The 19721-nt window shown below is 37.6% G+C and overlaps 1 non-coding gene across 1 annotated transcript; it reads right to left on the reverse strand.

Annotated features, from left to right (window-relative positions):
- Positions 1-1511: 1511 nt before the first annotated feature.
- LOC131784180 (uncharacterized protein KIAA2012 homolog) lies at positions 1512-19709 on the reverse strand. The gene is made up of 10 exons (XR_010716005.1): positions 19522-19709; positions 15680-16012; positions 12247-13183; positions 11282-11401; positions 10283-10678; positions 9800-10009; positions 8906-9058; positions 8019-8138; positions 6504-7545; positions 1512-2229 (listed from the first exon to the last, which is right to left on the reverse strand). It is a non-coding gene; the product is annotated as an uncharacterized protein KIAA2012 homolog (transcript).
- Between the last annotated feature and the right edge of the window lie 12 nt (positions 19710-19721).

A 19721-nucleotide genomic window follows, 5' to 3' on the forward strand; every position in this document is an offset into this window, starting at 1 on the left:
GTTGCAAAAAAAGTCATTAAGGAACCAATGATATCTGATCCAAGTTCAAATCTAATGAAATATGTGAAGTTCACTGTCGTGATCGCTGCGTCAATCGCGGCAAAACAGTATCTTGAAGATTAAAAGATTTTGCAATCTTAAAAACGTTCAGCCGATTTACAATTAATGCGATTAAGTCAGTAGCAGTCTGCTCAATCATTGAGACTGCCTTCATATCCTATATCAACGGGAAAGAAGAAGATCCGAAGGATTCAGACCTTGGAAGAGGCAGAACCTGGTCAAAAGTTTCATGATGAATACCTGTCGTCGATTCTCGAAAATAATGTTGAAGATAAATAAAATGGCAAGCACAGTAATAACGATACACCTTCAGAAGTCTCTTCATTGAGACCGTTCATAAGGGAAAAAGCAACGTGCTGGTGTCACACAGGTCACAACTGAAACAGTGAAGTACCTCATCAAAATATACTGTCACTGCTTTCGATCAATCAGGATTGAACAACCGTGCTACACAAACAGAAAAATTTCACTCAGACCAAAAATATAAACTTCAATAAACAATGGTAGACACTTTTTCTTTTTCCATGAAAATGGGCAATCCGATCTTCCTTTCAACAATAATCGTAAAATCTTAAATGTCTTCAGCGTCATCAAGATAAATAAAAGAACTTTAAATGGAACAACAATATATAGGAAACTGTTTGATTGGAAATGGATGTATTCAGGACTTTTTTCTTTCTCTTAAGAAAGATCGAGAAGTTGACATTGGTAGCACAATACCAAAATCAGGACCAGATGTACTATTTACTATTGTCTGTTTGTCTATTTGCTGCAATGGGGTGTGTAAATCTAGTATTTCTTCCACCGAAAATCTGAAGTCTAACGAGGCACTTTTTCTCGCTACACAAGGGGATTTAATGTGGCTTTTACTCTATGAATTCTTTCGGTTTCTAATGTGCAATTTACAGTAGAAAAGTTGTCGTTAAATTCAAAGCTTTGCTCAGCGTTAGACAAGGAACATAGTTTATCTTGAAGTATGTTTTCCTTTTCGAGACAATAAAATTCGCTTTCGTTTTGTTAGCTTTCGTGGTCTGAATCCATTACTGTGAGTCACTTGTTACATGTTTACATCTTTTAGTTTCTCTCGTGAAAAGATTGAAATGTGCAAATAACAAAACTCGGTGCGGTCCGTACCCGGGGTCTGGACGGCAAAATTTGGATCGCTGAAGCGCGCGGAATTAGCCAATCAAATTGGAGGATTTACGATTCTGGACCACTGAAATGCTTGAGAAAAAAAAGAGTTCCAAGTTTCTATGTGTTTACAGGCAAATATGTGACGGATATATGACCAGTAAGGGCGCGCGTTGTGTCTTTTTTACATTAAAAATAATTCCCTTTAGTGGCGAATATAAAGGCAACGTGGTTCCGAGGCATAATTCCCCTTTCCCATCTATTGTCATCGTTATTATAGCCTGCTATTGAAGGAAATGGACAGAAATAATCAATGGAGCTTTCAAAATTCAATTTTAATATCTTCATATGAACCAATTTCTTTGTTTTTAAGACTATTTCTGAGAAGTGATAATTTTCCATATGCTAATCTTCTGTCACTTCGTCTTCTTCCAGTATGGTTGGAGGGATATTTTCTCTAACCGAGTGAAGAAGGTCTCGGACTGGAGAAGGCGGAGGTTTTAAATGCTGCAAATGATTCCATGGAATAAGATCAAAGTATGAAAACGTAAAGGCCTTGGTTAATCGTTGGGACAATGAAAGGTAATGACTTTCTTTGAGGATTCCTGCGATAAACAAATGTCTTTGTAGCTGCTTCTGCCGTAGTAAAGCCAGAGCGTCTTCTCGTTGTTTTCTCTCTTCCTCTCGAAGCTTCCTTTCGCGCTCCTCCTTCCTTCTCTGCTCTTCCAGTCGCCTTCTCAGTTCCTCCTCTTCTTGACGCATTTTCTCCAGGAATGCTATCCTATCTGACTCCTCCATAGCTTTAATTCTCTCTTCTTCTTCCTTAGCCGCGCAGCCTCAAGTTCGGCCTCTATTTTCTCTTGTTCTTTACGCAATTCCTCTTCGAGTTTTCTCTGTGCTAGTACCTGTTGTTGTCGTTTTTTCCAGTCTTCCTTCGCGCGACGTTCTCTTTCAATTTTAATGCTCGCTAGCCGCTCTTGCTCCATCTCCTCTTCCTGTTTCCGCCGTTTTTCTTCTTCTTTTTCCTCTCGTTTTCGCCTTCAAAAAGACGAACAATACATTATCACCCTGAACAAAACCAAAACTAACTTTCTGCCAAAATCAAGCATAATCTTCTCAAGTTGTGAACATAATACGGCAGATCTTCACTGAAAATTTGGAAAAGATCAGCCGTGAACAAAACAAGCAAAAGTTCACTGGCAATAACGCATTGGGCTCTCTGATTTCTTCGAGGGAACCAACGAATCAAGCAGCATAGCCACAACACTAGAAATGCACGTAAACCAAAATGATAAGTGAGCACGTTATTCTGGGAAAAGAGCAAGGAAATGGAAGGGTTCTAGAACAGGGAAATGAAAGGGATTTAGGTTTGTCGATATTTACGCTCGAATTGTTGAAAATAATTATTCCTGAAAAAGTAGCGTCATACATGAACACGAAATGCACCAAAACATTAGTTTAGACTTGCAAGTTGATAATCGTACAAGCGCATCGATCAAGTTGGTACAAACACAAAATTGTACTTGTTCACACTCTATCACAAGAAACAACAAATGCATAAGCGTAAGCGGAAAGCATTAGTAGAAAACGTACATAAGTACATGAATAAAAATTGACTTAAGCAGTTTTGCTAACAAAAGTATAAACAGGAGAATATTATGTAACTTTAAGCACAGGCTTGTGTTAAGTTGGTGTATGCTTCAAGCTGTCGATATCAAAGTATGGAAGCACTTGGGAAGCTTGGAGAGTACTAAAGAAGCTTAACGCATTGCCAGCACGATAAACTTTTTGTTTCTTTCTTGCAATTTTTCTGCCAAGAACATTCGCGAATAGCGCTTCAACAAACTTGTTCATATGATAGTGTAGAATAAGTTATCATTAAAGACTGAATCCACTGAAAAGTAGAGAGTTTTTAATACTTACATTACAAAAACTGATTGCACTAAATCACATCTGAAAATTCTTTCCAAATTTATAGTTTCAATATATTTTTCTTATCCCTTAGTCATCGCTGTGAGACTTGCTTTATTTCGCAGCGGCGATCTCGTGCAGAGTTAAATAGTGCTGCCGTTATACGTAAATAGTGACATTATTTGGAAGAGCCAAAAAGCAGGATACAACACAAACAAAATAAAAGGGGAAAGGAGAGAGAGGAAAAGAATAACAAAGGAACCCCTGGAAAATGATCAAAATTCAGACTACAGACGAAACAGAGGCAGAGTTCAAAATGAGTGAAATAGCAGAAGAATACCGAATGTGGAGCTGAAGACGGAATCAGATAGTTAAGGTGAACTAGAATTGAAGATAAAAGTGTGATGGACATTGTGTCATTTGAAATCACTAATACAAACAAAGAATCCTAGCTGAGTAGAGAACGTTCTTCACAAATTGAGAGTTTTAGTTGCAAAACTTTCAGAAGTGGAAATCAGTCTTTTCTGGCATTGGTTGGGGATACTGTTCGCAAGATAAAACTACTACTTCGACAAAAGGGTGACGCTTTTGATTCTTCAGTTAAGTCATTTCTAAACACCGAAAGTTTGTCGGCAATACCGATTTTGAGGCCCGATTGGAATAAATTTTAGCTCAAGCGCCAATTCTTCACACCTTTCAGCAATCTGACCAGAGGACCTGTTCCAGGCATCGATGTTCTTCGGGTTTAGGGTGGAGGAGAGGGTCACAAAGATGTCGTGCATTTTAGCAGAGTTATCCTGCCATGCTAAAGGATAATCACGCAAAACTGATCGCAGATTCAGCAAGGCACTTTAAAGAACAATTTTTAAACGTGCGTTTTTTGCTACCTTTTTTCCAGTTTTTCTTTTCTGTGGCTACTACCTCCTATAGAAGGCGAAGCCAAACATATCGTCGAGATGAGTGAGTGGGTGAGCGGGTATGTGAGTGTAACAGTAGAATTCCGATCTTGTCCCCACTCCTGGTGCTAATTACTGTTTGTTTCCAGTCTGCTTTGTTTCGGAGTATCTTATTAGTTCGACACTCGCAATCGATACACAGTTGAGTTCTATCCTTTTGTAATTTCTGACCTATAGCCACTAGCACATTATGTTCTGAGTTCTGTCGTGACTGTAAGGAAGACAGAAAAAGACGATAAACATCTCGCAATTGTTTCAGGTTTGCGCGCAATTAAAAACAAAAGTTTTCTTTGCAGAAATATCTTCTAAATAGGTGTGATTAGCGCATCATGAAATTTAGAGGAAATTTTTTTCTTTGAAGAGGATGCATTTTTTCGTTTTGATCAGCAAATTATGTAGATCCGAAGATGTAATCTTTCCAGTTCTTGCCGTGACACTACAAAAGACGATAAACATCTAAAAATAATTTCACAGGAGCATCTATCGACGCGTAGTTTACATCAAAACTTTTCTTTGCAGAAATATCTCAATAGATGTGATCTGAACATCATGGAAGCTTTGAGGAAATTTTGTTTTTCTTTGAAAAGAGAGTTAAATTAAAGTCTCAAAAAATGTAATTCCAACAAAATAAGAAAATCATTTTTAAATAAATTAATTGTAGAGAAATACGAGTCGCTCGTGATCGCAAGTTTGTCTTTTTCTACATAGGCGTGGTCGTTAATTCAATCGAATTACCTGAGCGAAGCGTACTAATTGACATTCATTGTTTAGATTTTGATGTGCAATTAACGCTGAATCAGTGTCAGTGACGTTATGTACCGATTAATTCGAAGTTTCAACATCCTCTCCGGGCAACCCACGGGCATTTGACTGTTGTCCGTTCGTCCGTGCCGCGGAGGGGGAGGGGGGGGGGAGTTTGAACCTTACCTGAGGGGGATGGGGAATTTGAACCAGATGTGTCAAGTCTTTCCAGTGGAATATACGTGGTTTATCATTCAATATGAAGGCGCTTAACGCGGATGACTCAGAAGAAAAGGTCCACAAGATCTAGGTTTTGGAGCTTGTACGATGAAATTAATAGCTGATCAATAAGTAGAGAGTCTTAGGTATAGTCCTACTACAGTCATATCTCTGCTTTTCAGTGAAATGACCCTTTCTAGGTAACATATTGTATATCAGCATATGAAAAAGTTGTTAAAAGTGCTAATTACGTAGCCGAAAAATCGCAAGAAGGGAACAAGAAAATTTCTTACAAGAAGTTTAGCCTTGCGTGACAATCACTTAGGTGTGTTACATTACTATCAGATTGCCTTCCGTCTTCAACAGATAACTGTTGATCTACCGGTATAAATGATTGAATTATCCTATATCAAGTCCGCAATAAGGCTCAATTTTATCCTAGAACTTTCTAAAAACTTAAGTGTGTTCGAATATGCGAAGAAAAACAGACACCTGCCGCTAGCTTATGGAATGTGTTATAGTAAACAATTTCGCCATGGGAAATGGATGAGAATTTGAAACGAAAGCAAGGTTAAAAATTAATCTGTCGTCGTCAGCTTTGCAATTTTAGCTTACTGTATTGGTTTCCTGATCGAACACGGTGCTAACTGCTAAAATTTGGTTGGAATCCGGATTTAATAACAGGGTGCATAATTAAATTGTGTCGGAAATGAAACTATATTTATATCCTAGAAAACAACATTATTTCCACTTATTTTGAGCTTGACCTGAACCGAGTTACACCACATGGGAAAAATGTTACTTGAAAATTTGCCACGAAATGCGATATTTAGATTTTGAAATATAGGTGATTTTCAGAAGCGTGCCGTGAGCTCCAAATTAAATGAAATGGTCCTGTTTTATATTTAAACCAGACCTCACGCGGTCTTGAAAAAAAAAAGTCGCTCTTACGTTGCTCTTGGTTACTCTCGCTGTGCTCTCCAAACGTCCCACCGCATGTAATTTAGGCACTTTCATACCTTGATACTCGCTCACTGAGCATGAATTAATTCTTAATAAACAGCATTCACATGTACAAAAACATATTTATGAGTACGAGAATGACCACCTACATACATGTAAGTATAAGCACAAGCACAAGCACGATAGGATAGCTCATGTTGAATCAAAAGCATAATCATCAATGTATGTACATGAACAAAGCAGGATGTACGAAACACAAGTACAAACGTAAGCATAAGCACAAGCATAACTGCGAGCACAAATATAATTGTAAGCACATGCTCGAACACAAGCACAAGCAAGAGAATAAATGTGCGCTGAAAGGAACATTTCTTATAACATGGTGGGTGAGAGAGAGCGGTCGATGGTGATGAGAAACAAGAAATTTCAGATTTTACAATCATGTTTAACCATCATTGTGCTTTCAGCTTCAGATAGAAACTATACATGCAGACATGCATTGATCACTGTTCACAGTCTTACCTAAGTTCTTCTTCCCTTTTCTTCATTTCTTCTTCAGCCTCTAGCCTAAGTTGCTGTAATCGAGTCTCCTCCTCAGCTGCTCTTTTCTTGGCCTCTTCCCTCTCCCTTCTCTTACGTTCGACCTCTTGGCGTCTTCTTTCTGCGGCAGCCGCTCGTTCCGCTGCCCTTCTAGCTGCTCTAGACTCCTGAGAGGGTTTTTGCTCCTCAGGTTCAGGCGTTCTCTCTACTTCTGGTTCCGGTTCTGGCTGAATAATTTGAGGCTCAGTAGGTTTAGGTGCCAGAAAAGGAACCTCAACAACTGGTGTATCGTGTCTTTCTGACGGCGAATCTGCAGTTTTCTTTTCGCTTAACCCATCAGAAGCTTTAGAGGAAACTCTAGATGAGGTAACTCCAGAAAGAGCCGACGAGACAACAGTCCTTTGTGATGTTGCCGGTTCATGTTCACCTGTTTCCGAGTCAACTCTTAAAGGGTCAGTCTTCTCTCCTTCCGCCGCTTTTACGTCAGAAAGATTTTCTTGTTTTTCCTGATGATTTTTTTTCTGTGTCTCTCCTTTCCCTTTCCCTGTTTTCGAAGTTTTATTTGAGGCTTTGGATGGTTCTTTTGTTGATTTCTTGCCTGCCCTTTTTTTCACAACAGGTTTTTTCTTAGCGGGCACTGACTTGGCTTTCCCTTTGACTTGTCCTTGTGTTTGTTTGTTTTGGAGACCAGCTGGCGGCTTAGATTCTGCCGGACGGGGAAACTGAAATGGCTTCTGCTCTTTCTTTGGGGACGAAGTTTCCACTCTTGACCTTGCTTCGATCAAAGTGTAGTCCTGTTTCACCTCTGTTACAACAGCATCCAAAGCTGTTTTGAATTCTTCATCCTCGTCATCTGATTCTTCGTCATCGATCTCATCAAACTGAACTCTATGAAAGCTAGGCTCTTCGTCTTTAGTTGCATAACTAAAAACGTCAACTTGCACGTCAGCATTTGAAACCCGTTCCCAGGGTATCGATTGAGCTGCATTAGACGAACCAGATCGTTTGGTTGATGCGGAGCCATCTTTGAGTGGACAAGAGAGAAATTGAGTTTATACACAGCAATGAAGCACAGGGAAATCATTTTAAATATAATCTAAAATCTCCCAGTACGGGAAAGATAGGTCGGAATGGCTACATTTTAAAACTCAACTTCTTGGGTTCACAAAACAGAAGCCGAAAAGGAAACCAAAACGAGGCTCACTATTTTTTCCAATTAAGCCTTTTTTTTTTCGCTTGTAATCTGTTGGCCAACTAACAAAATCCTTCACTGGCCAATGAATATAAGACTCCTTCTCCAACAATTTTGGGAAAGAACAAGAGAGCCAATTGCCTAGTTATCTACTAATCATAGAAACAATTATTAAACCTGCCCTGACACAACATTCTTAGTCAATAAGATCTATTTCTGTCCAGTCAAGTTGCTCTCATTTTTTTTGGAACACATGATGGAGTGGAGCAATCACGCTATCATGTAACTACGGATAATAAACTCACGTTTCTCGTAGAATTTATGGACACTGGTATCTAGGCCAGGAGGCTGCGACTGGCTGGTCTTGCTCAATCGTTTGGGGAGTGGTGGCAAGGTTTTTAGGACCTCTATTTCCATCACTTCACCTGTCAAACAAAAGCGCACTAATTTGTGGCTTATCAAACAAACATGTGGATGAACTGAAAGTGACATGCTTAACAGCACAAAATGGTCAAAAAAAGGTGTCAGGAAAATGGTCAGCTATTGCTTGTAGTAGTTATAACTAGTTATGATCGTTTGGACAGTTATCCTTGTTTGATTATTTAAACGTTACCGAAAGTTGTAACTTATTCGTTAACCAAGTCGCACTGAAGCACGTCACCAAGTCAGTATTCGTTGAACAAGATTGGTAATTATAACTGCTTTATTAACTTCTTAACCACTAAGAATGACAAGCATCTCATTTCTCCTACAAAATCACCCCTGAATCACACACTAAGGCTAGAAAAATAAACTCTAAATGATCATCGGCTCTTGATTGTTAAGCAAGTTCTCCTTGCCCGCACCTGAGAAAATGAGTAGAGAATAGAATACGAAGAATATGGATCCTGATGTCAGGGAGTAAAGGGTTGACAGATTTACTTATATGTTTACAGAGTGTTTGTAGCAATATTTGTGACGAACACATACATGAGCTTACACTTTCAAACTTATTCCAACTTCGCTGGATGATATGAATCACTAGTAATGACTGACATCTTAACGAGTTACGCAAGTTCGGGGGGAAGGGGTGGAGTGTCCTGATATCACAAGACAATCATTTCAACTTCTATCTACGGCGTACTCAAAGCTCTAGCATTTTATTGCACTGATTGTAAACGTACTATCTGCTACAAGCTGTCAATTTGCTTACCTCCAGAAATCCTGAGCGCTTCCCGTAGAGCTGCAGGTGATGGACCTGCCGACCTGCTCATCTTGCGATGCCTTGCATGGCGAAGTAACCCTTCCTTTGCTGCCAGGTGTGTTGAATGTTGTCTTTGATGGTTAGCAGAGCTGACACGTTCCGCTGAAAGCAAACAAAATTAACTTGAACAACATAAAACAGAAGTAAGTGTTAGATAAACAGAAGTGACGATAGTATTTCTGGTTAACTTATGCGTTGCAGTAAAAGGACGAGGAAAATAAGAGAGATCAAAAGGGAAAAAAAACCCAGAACAAAGGACAAACTCAAGCCTCGTGCCTGCTGATTTACATTGGCGGTATATCAGAGCCCATGCAATATGAATTGCAAAGACTGGTGTAAAGCTATAAATCTGATGATCAAGATAGATATGGCATCAACACCGCGAAAGAGTTTCCATTTCACACGATCCACAATGTATTTGTAACATACGAAACGTAAATTTTAATCGACAGAGAATATATTCTTACCACATATATTTACATACTTGTATTTCGTGCGGGTATCTCACTCTTCAACTCTATTTCGGTAATTTTGCTTGAAGGGCCTAAGCAATTTATGTGGAGGTCTTTCTCAATATAGCATAAAGGGTGTTTACATTCGTAAAACGAATTAAAATATTAAGTTTAATTGAATTCAACTTTGAAGTGCACTGGTAAAGATTGCTGGCTTCAAAGATAAAACTGGATTGCACTCGTCTAATTTCATTATTTTTTTGCTATCAACACCAAAAGGAATGAAAAAAAATCCCGTTGATCTCAAATATTTCCCCTTGGCTCACGCTAGAGGTAAATCTGTAAAATCCTTCTTTACATAGCATTGACAAATTGACATTGTGTTATATACCTTGTCGAGGGGGTCCTAAAAGGTTTGTTAGGCGATCAGCCCACATTGCAATGGCAGCTTTTATGTCCTCCATGAACACCATTCCTGATTGTGGACGACTAAGAACTTTACTGGCCACAGTTCGAGCCTCCCCCTGAAGTTCCTCCAAGCTTATTGGGGGAGGAGGTTCAGCTGGTGGCAATGAGGTGTTCTCCTGACTGGTCTGGATGCCTAGAACACAATATATCACCACATCACGCAACATTGCTATCAATGTAACATATGCCAACATTTAATGTAACGTTCATGTGAATTCACTCCAGTTGAAAAGTGACAAGGTATCCTTGTCAATTCATGCAGTAAACATGAATATATTATAATAAAAATCATAAAAACATTGAGAAGATCTGCAATATCTTGTAAATTTACTTTCCGATCAAAGGTAATTTAATAATGAGATCGGATATCATACACTGTATTTCCTTAAATAAAAATTAAGATTACCTTCCTCAGTAATTGCCAAATTGTCATCAGCAACTCCCATTTTTTCACTCATATCAACCACACCTTCATCAATTCCAATTCCTTCATCCTCATCATCAGCTTTTGTATGTGTATGATCTAATTCTGCCATATCTATCTTCTGCACCTGTGGCTGACTGTCATCTTCAGAACGTTCTTCCATTTGGTCCACATTTTCTAATGTCTGCTTATGTTTGATCTCCTCTCCTTGAGTACTTTGCCTTTTATCATCATAGGTAGTGTCCTCACTCAGCACAATGTCATCAAGTGCAATCATGTCATCACTTTTTATCATCACTTGATCTTCCACTGAATTTTCACAGCCAGAATTCTCTTTCCATTTGTTTGGTCTTCTTTGAATCCCAGGACGATCTGATTCTGGGACAGAAGACAAAATTTAAATGTAATTCTCTTTTCTAGTTGTCGCATTCAAGCTGTCATTGAATTGCTTTCTTGGATTTGGTGTCATATCAAGGCACTCTCCCTCTAACTGATAAGTTTAATTATTCACATTGCTACTGTAAGTAATGTACTTACATTGCAAGGGGCAGTTAAAAATCAATCTCTTCTGATAGGTTGAAGTTGTGACAAAAAATCCCCAGTTTTAATGCAATTTCTTCCTCTCTCTCTCTAAGTTATGAAGACATCCGATAAAATTTGGTAGGACAATCTAGCAGTTTATCAAAGTAGAATACAATACTTGTTCATGTAATTCTCCACAAAGCAGTATACTTCATATTCCATGTCAAATCTGGAAACTCATGATGCTATACTGCAAAAGTTTACATTATTCAGTTTAAAATACTCTTAAAAGTACAGATGACAGATGATGAATTTATAATTATGCAGTCTTGCATCATTGGTTGTTTTTTTTGGTCATTTTTTGTACTATATTTAAAAATTTTTTGCTCTGTATTTGTACATGTAGTTCTTCCTAAAAACCCTGAAAATAAAGGGAGGAATATTAAATGTACGAGGTACCTTCACTGCTTTTCCCCATGATCACTGATTGGCTGGCATTCTCACTTTGGTCTTCTTGTTTCATGTCATCCTCAATATCAGCTGTAGTTTCTTTAGAATAACTAACTGTATCTCCATCACCTACAAGACAGGAGAGGAGGAGTCTGGAAAATGCATTGAACTTAATGGTTATCCAAAACAGCAAATGTATTTGTCCATGAAACATTCCCTGAGATACCAGTGTTTTGAAAACAATTCAAGAATGCAAAATTAGTATCAGAATCAGGAACTGCCCCTCGCTGAATACCAGACACAATAGCTTACATTAAAGATTATGCCTAATTAGTGAGACATAACATTTGACTTGAGAAATGTAAATGACAAAATTCTAGAAAAAAAACAGGATTGGTGAGCACCTATAGGGAGAAATTCCTCAAGCTAATAACCATCTAAGCAATTGGGGCTTTAGTCTTGAATGGATGTCAAAAAAAAAAATCTGCAACTCATAATACTGGAACAGATAACATAATACTGGAACAGATAACACAATATGTATATATTATTACATGTATGTATCATTATGATAATGAACACAAATCAATGACACAGTAGGTGCAAAATAAAAACTACAGAAGAACCCCCTGACTTGAACTGGGTTAATTCAAACCCCTGGTAACTCAAACAAGATTGGATTTCTTTTGACCCAATTTTACAGCCAATCACTATCAGCTAACTTGAACCTTGCTAACTTAAGCCATTTTTTGTTTCTCCTTGGAGTATGAGTTGGCAGGGTCTATTGTATATTGGATCACATGGTATTCATTACACATACATGTAAGTAAGTTTAGGTACATTTCTAACATTTCAGAAATCAAGATTGTTTACTAAAATTGAATTGGGATTTTTATCAATATAAAGCAAACAATAAGTTAGCTTACAAGAAGATTATAGCCCATGGAAAACTAACCTAATTACATGTTACTAACCTTGCGATCTTCCCTGAAGATCTCCCTGATCAACAAAAGGAATATTTTCATCCACCAAGATTGAACTTAAATGTAGATGGACAGAACTAGGATCAAGAATGTTATCAGTTTCATCTTTTTCAGTGGTGATATCTGGTTGTTGGTGAATAGTTTGTTCCATTGATATCTGCAGCAACGGTGACTCTTCTTTCAATTCAACAGGTGTTGAAGGCCGAGCACCTGCAGACTGTATGGGTGGCAAACGTGGTATTGAGGACAAAGAGCCTGATTTCAGGCTTCCTCTGTGTTTTGCTTTACTTTTTGATATTGTTACCACAGAGACAGGATCCTTTTCCATTCCTCCTCCAGATTCGGGATAATTGGTTACCCATCCTTGGAGGTCTGACAAATCAGAATTCATTGACTCTAAAGTTCTTTGTAGCAAAAGTTGTGATAAAAGATTCTCTTTTTGAGTGGAATTTAACTGACTATATGGGTCTTTTCTTTGGGGTAGAAACTCAACCTCTGACAGACGATCATTCAGTGATTCTGCTGGACTCAAAGCCCTTGAAGATGGTGCATATTCTTCAGTTTCACTGTTTAAAGAGATCATTGATGCAGCACCGGTTGACATTCCATTCTTATAAAAATGAAAAGAGCTTTCAAGCATTGAACTTGAAGGAGAAATAGGAGGTAGTGACATTGTACTATATGGCTGTGGTTTCCCTGAAAAAAGACTACAAACAGCTTCACCATGTTCGGGAGTCCTTTGTGGGATATAGGTCAACAAGGAGGGGTCCTTAAATGATCCTGTAGCTGCTAAACGATTCCAAGTGTCCTCTTCCAGTGAATTTCCAAGAGTAGCAATGTAACGTTTTGGTGAAAAGCCTGGTCTTACTGACTGGTCTTTGTGGCCACTCATCCGCTTCTCAAGAAGTGCAAGAAAAAGGGGATCACCCTAGATGACAGAAAAGCAAAAATCAGAGCTTGGGAAACTTTCAACAGTCACCAATAAAATTAGCCTATTACAGCTCCCCCCCTGCACAGTGGAGGGGGACAGGGGATGGGAGAGGATGGGAAGCGGGATCTATCTGAGGGCATGATATGGGTGCAAAACTTAAAAAGGCACTTATTAGTTGTTTATTACTGCTTATCATCCGGTCAAAAACTAGTACCCTGCAAAGTTCTTTTTACTTCCATTAAACATCCACCCATGCGTAAGATTGAATTTGGTAAGCAGTATCATAACAGCATACCAGTGAAATTGGATACCTTTTGGACTCTGTTACATGATAGGTCATGAATGAATTGAAAGTTTTGTTGAGCTGAAACAGTTGAAATTCTCAAGTGAACAAAGTGACTCAGGTCAAAGGGCGAATCTTTTTCTGAGTGATTTCTGGCCTATGTTTAAGAACTTGAGAGACACTAAACAAGCAAGAAAACTTGCTTTGGATCTTTCTCATTTGGCTTATTCTTATGTTTCCTCATACCATCCCACAATAGATTACAACCAGGGTATCCTCAAAATCATCAATGACACTTCCAATTTTTGGCCCATTAAGGGTGATCCCACCCTATTGAGAGAAGGTCAACTGTAATGACTCCTCTGAATATTGAAGAAAAATGGTCATCTTGACAACGTTGTGTATGAAAACATCTACACCAAAGGCTCCCAGCCAGCAAGAATCTACGACCTTCCCAAAATGCATGTAAGGATCATAGACCTAACTCCATGCTGTTATTTTGCCCCATCATATCTTCTATTAGAATATACAATAATTATTACAACCTGGCCAAGTACCTATGTAGTCTCTTAATGCCTCACATTCCAGCTGATTACTGACTGCCACTGACACTTTTACTTTTGTGCAGGACATCCAATCTTTATCTATGTCTCATAAATGGTTTCTTTTGATGTTGAAAGTCTCTTTACTAACATACCCCTTGATGAGTGTATTGACTTAGCACTCAATTACATTTCCGAGGGCAATCCTGACATTCAATTAAGTAAACCTGAACTTAGAAGCCTCTTCACTACAGCTGCTGCCCAGACTCATTTCCAATTTAATGGTTCTTTCTATGATCAAATAGATGGCATAGCCATGGGGTTTCCCCTTGCTCCCGTCTTAGCTAATCTTTTTATGGAACATCTTGAAAAACTTTGGCTGAAAAATTTTAATTGATATTCTTAAAAAGAATCTTTTCCCAGCCCATTGAATCGAAAAGGTTATAAACCGTTAAATAAAGGGGTAAGTTTTTAAAGAAACTGTGGTGCTGCGTTGGTGGGAGAGTATAGCAGGTAATTTAGTGTTAACAACTGGGTTGAAAACATAAATTAGCCACTGTAAAGGGTAAAACGCTGAAGTTTCGAGCGTTAGCCCTTCACCATTGCTCTGACAAAGGGCTAACGCTCGAAACATCAGCTTTTTTACCCTTTATGATGGCTAATTTACGTTTTCAACCCAGTTGTTAACACTAAATTACCTGTTATAAACCGTTACATCACTGGGACCCAAAGCAAGCATCATCCCCAGGGTTCCTTTCCCACCAATTCACCTATGTTTTACTTTAAGCTACCCTACATAGGCTATTTTTCTCCTATCACTCAGAAAAAGATTCACCACTTTATTAAGCACTATGGCAAAGACTTGGATATCAAGCTAGTTTTCTCTTCTTTCAAGATTGGCAACTTGTTTGGTGCGAAAGACCTTATACCTGACCAGCTCCATTCACGCGTGGTTTGTAAGTTTGTATGTACCGGCTGTAATGCCTGTTCTGCCAGCGAAACGTGCCGGCATTTTTCCACACATGTTAGAGAGCTCTTAGTCAGTGACAAGGTCAGTGACAAGGCCAGTGATATTTCCAAACATTTGCAAGATTCTGAACATTGTCGCACTTTGTGTTCAGCAGATTAGCTTCCAATTTTTTGGATCATGCCTCTACTGATTTTCAACTCAAGATAAAAGAAGCTACATGATATTCAAAGAGAACAGCCCTCTTTGAACCGACAGTTACACCATGTAAATCTAAAACTATCCTTTTAATTCTCACACTTTCATGCTTTGCCTCTTTCTTGTTGTCACCATTTATCATAATTAGCATTTTTCTACTTATTATAAATTCAACTTCCAATGCTTTGTACATTAATTAACTGAAGATTACATAAGTTTCTGTCAAAACTTGTCTAACAAACTTAAAAGTTTTGTCTTTTACTTAAAATTCTTCACTTGCCTGCTACTATCAAGACCCTTTGGAAATTATCTATGCAGCATTAATTCAAAATTCTATTTGATTGATGGCTAATATAGCCACTTATTTCTGAGCATTAATGATCAATTTGTCCATGATCTATCATCATATGGCCAATTAGTATGAAAGTTTAATCTAACCAGGAACCCTCTAATTGGTGCTTGCCATCACATTAAAAAAAAAAAAAAAGAAAAAAGTGGCATACCCCATTCCTGTAGTCCAATATGTAATTTCTTAAATCACCAATTGTTTTAAGCTTCATGGTTTGTTGCTTTTTATACTTCCGTCTGCGCTTTCTTGGTTTTGGAGATCCTGGTAGAAAGAAATCCTCAGCATAGAGAAGCAATGCCCCTTTTCTAGTGGTGTATGTTTTTGGAACATTTCTTATACTATGCTTCGTGTCTTCTACTTTTGGCAGTTTAAAAGGCTTGTTTTCATATCTTGGTCCTGAGTCATATTCACCAGTATCTTTTTGTGCCAGGGCCTGGTAGTTAGATCTGATTGGTGGTAAATGAAGATCCTCCAGGGAGAAGTATTCCTTAAAGAGACAAACTCTGGATAAATTCCCACTCATTATACTGCTATTTATTAGTTAGTAGAGAACTTCTTGCAATCAAAAGTGCAAAATCATCAATCAACGCAAGTTTCCTTGTAACACTTTGAAATAGTTGCAAATTTTTCAAAGCAAACTTTATTAAACAATTAGCTAACCACCATTGCATGCATCATTAACCATGTGTACAGTCAAAAATTTCTCCAAATTCATTGGCAGGCTTAGAAACTAACAATCAATTCCAAAGAGTGCAGCTCATGGACAATAAAATTATTTTTTCATACCAACCAGCAATAATATAGTTAGCAGTGATAAACTTCACATATACTGTAAACTGCACTCATCCTGTTAGCTTGTTCAATTAATTTCAGTATCTTCAAATTTGCTCATGCTTTTTATTCCACAATTCCATGATTTTAATTGTTGCTTACATAAATAAACAATTATTATGGCATGTCTGATAAATATCCCTTAGAATGGGCAGAGCACAATCCTTTAATGTTTGTTTGTTACTAGGAGTGCTCATTAGATCTTTGTTATATCATGTTCTCATTGGCTGTTGAGATTACTTTTAATTACTTTTAAGACAATAGTTGAAACTGTTTTTCAACTTGTGCTCCAAAGAAAAATTTATGAAAATTCAACCCTTCTTGATTTCCTTTGGATGACCAGTTATTGACAGAAAACATTGAATGCAACTAAAAACAGAGAAATACAGTAGTCTTATCAATAGCCCACATTTAATATGCTCAGCTTTACTTCTGTGAAGATACAGTATATAGTGAAGTTAGAATTTATATAAAAGACCTTTTTGATTGGTCATCTACATTCTGTAAGAGTCTTTTGACACAACTGAAAACCATTCAGGTGGGAACTTATGAAAAGAAAGTCATATAGAATAAACAAATAAACCACAAAAGAAAACATTGTGTGGTTCATTTTTAGCCTGAAAGTCTTCCGTATAGTTTCTTGACTTTGACTTGATTGGATCCAAACAGAGAGAACTTGCCTTAATAGAATAATTACAGTCAAGAAAAACTGCAGATTTGTCAACAGCTTTGATAGTTTACTTATTTTGCTTTGTAACATTTATCTAAACTCCATGTTAATCCAAAGATCTTTTACTGTAAATAAAATCACAGTACAATTTGATGTCCAACAAGTAGGATAAGTAACCATTTATAATAGTGTGCGAGAGAAAGTGACATGATGAATTGAATCAAAGTTATGATTTTATTATTTCCTCTATTTATTTGATTAAGTGTCCAACCTCAAATAAGTGCTCACTTCAAATAATCCACCACCCTGTAGATACGAAATAGAAAATTGAACATGGCGTGTGTAGGTATGGAATTTATCATCAAGTGTTTAACTGGATATTTCATGAGTGAGTGCAGCAAGGAGGTGAGATATAGGGAATAATACATGGTGTCCTTAGATATGGAATTTCTCTTCAAGTGTTCTACTCTATAACTCAGGAGTGAGCACAGCAAACAAGTGAGATATCTAGTTGAACACAAGAAGAGAAATTCCATATCTACAAGTGATCACTACTACAGGAATGCCATTACCACTGAGCCACTGAGTACGAAGCTTTTGGTTTTTCTTTGTGTATTTTGGTTTTCCTTCCCTTCATGGAAATTTTAAACATCACTGTCAATAAGCGATACCAATTTTTCAGTGTTTTAGTTGACAATATCCATGAAAATTGGATAGAGAATTGTAAGGCTTGATTTGCCATTCATTCATCCACACGACTGAGTGGTGTGAAAACGTGAAAAATAATTATATTTTTTCATGTGTTGTTATGGCTTTTCTCAGGGCTTGAAATCATTAATCCCAAGTTTGATTACAGCCACGAATAGGATGATACAAGGTCCTGTTACCAATTAATCAAAACTATGACAAAATTTGAGAAATAAAACTAGACATCAGTTGAATGTTTTCATAAGCAAAACAACAGCTAACTCTGCAAAATGTGCCACAACAGGGCATGCAAATGATGTGCACTTTCCAATTACACAAACATGATGTAATACCTTTCTTATTACATTATCCAGTCACAAGCATGACCTGTGTACTGTCTTGTTAGTCCTCAAAAGAGGCTGGTGATAACCAATAAGGTTCGAGAATTTTGCTATAGTTTTGATTAGATTTGAAATCACAAGATCAATTACCACTTTATTACATCTATTTTTAAATCACTCAAAATACAGTTTTTTAAGGTCTGTACAAACATTTTATTGATCCAGTATTGAGCTGCTCTGTATTTGATTAGATTTGAAATTACAAGTAAGATTTTAGACCAAAATTGCATGATGCAAAGTTCAGTTACCACTTTATTACATTTATTTTGAAATTCCTCACAATAAAGTTTTTTTCTTAAGTCTGTACAAATATTTTATCAATCCAGTATTGATCAGGCATGAGCTGGTTTGTAAAAAGTTGGAAACGCAGTACTTTGGATCACTCTCTTTAAACAAGCCTTGAAATTTGACTGGTTGTTGTGTTTAAGTAAAGCTGTCTTATAGGCAGGGAAAAAGATACAAATTGTGAAAAGAATTGCATCAATAAGTACCAATCAGATTGCAAAGATCACCAGTAATTTAAAATGAATGTAATAGATTTAACAATCACCCAGGGTGTAATGTAAATGTAAAATGAATGCATGCTTAGTGGTGAAAGGGATAAATGTCAGTATAGTATCTAAGCACATAATTTTCAAAATGGTAGGAATTATACTAAATTGATTGAATTGATTTCGTAAATTATATCACTGTAATTGACAAACAAATGCATTTAATATTGGTGCACAAAGCACCAACATTAAATGCTTTTGTCGAAGACACATTTGCTTCTGACCAAAATGTTCACGCTAGCAAGAAATTTCATCGCCCCTGTCTCAATCATCTTTCTTGCGCACTCTGACTCAGTATATGAGCCTACCATGTTACTCTTCTGCAGAACACATATTTTCGGCGCCTGTACATTTAACCCCGCAGAATCCCAAGCACGAGTGGAATCAGACATCGAGTGATTTGTTGTGGGTAAGGTGTCAACAAAAACAACAGCTTTGGGTGTCAGTGAGATTTCTTCTATTCTGTAGTTCAGACAACTTTCTTCGGGGTGAATCAGAAAAAAATAAAACAAGCTTGCCAATAGTGACTCCAAGAGCCAGAAATGTTAACATCGTGATTAAGTTTTAGCTGAATATCACACTCAGCCTAACTTTGTTCGATCAATATTAATTGAGCGACACTAGCTGGAGGGATTAGTGTGCTGATCAAAATGCGGAAAAAGATGGCCTAGCTTTGACGCTTGAGAGCTGGATTATAACTATGACTTTTTAGGCCAAACAATTAAAAAGTTACTGATGTGTTATCAACTATAAAATAAAAACATAAAACACATTTGAGGCCCCGTATTAAAACGATGCGGCAGCCCGCGCGATGGAACAACACAAACTGCAAATGATCAGTGACTGAAAGGTTTACCTTGTGTTCCCGGGTTTCTTGAGTGTCTTTTTTAGCTTTACCATCATATGTGCCATATCCTCGACTAAGCAGAGAAAACATCCTGCCACCGAGCAATTCATACCATATTGCCGTTAGAAATCTAATTTAGCGAGAAATCTACACTGTTTCTTTCTGGAACGATTGTTGGGCAAGCGGTTGCCATAGTCTTGACCGTGGTG

This window comes from Pocillopora verrucosa, chromosome 13 (assembly GCF_036669915.1).
Source record: "Pocillopora verrucosa isolate sample1 chromosome 13, ASM3666991v2, whole genome shotgun sequence".
NCBI lineage: Eukaryota > Metazoa > Cnidaria > Anthozoa > Scleractinia > Pocilloporidae > Pocillopora > Pocillopora verrucosa.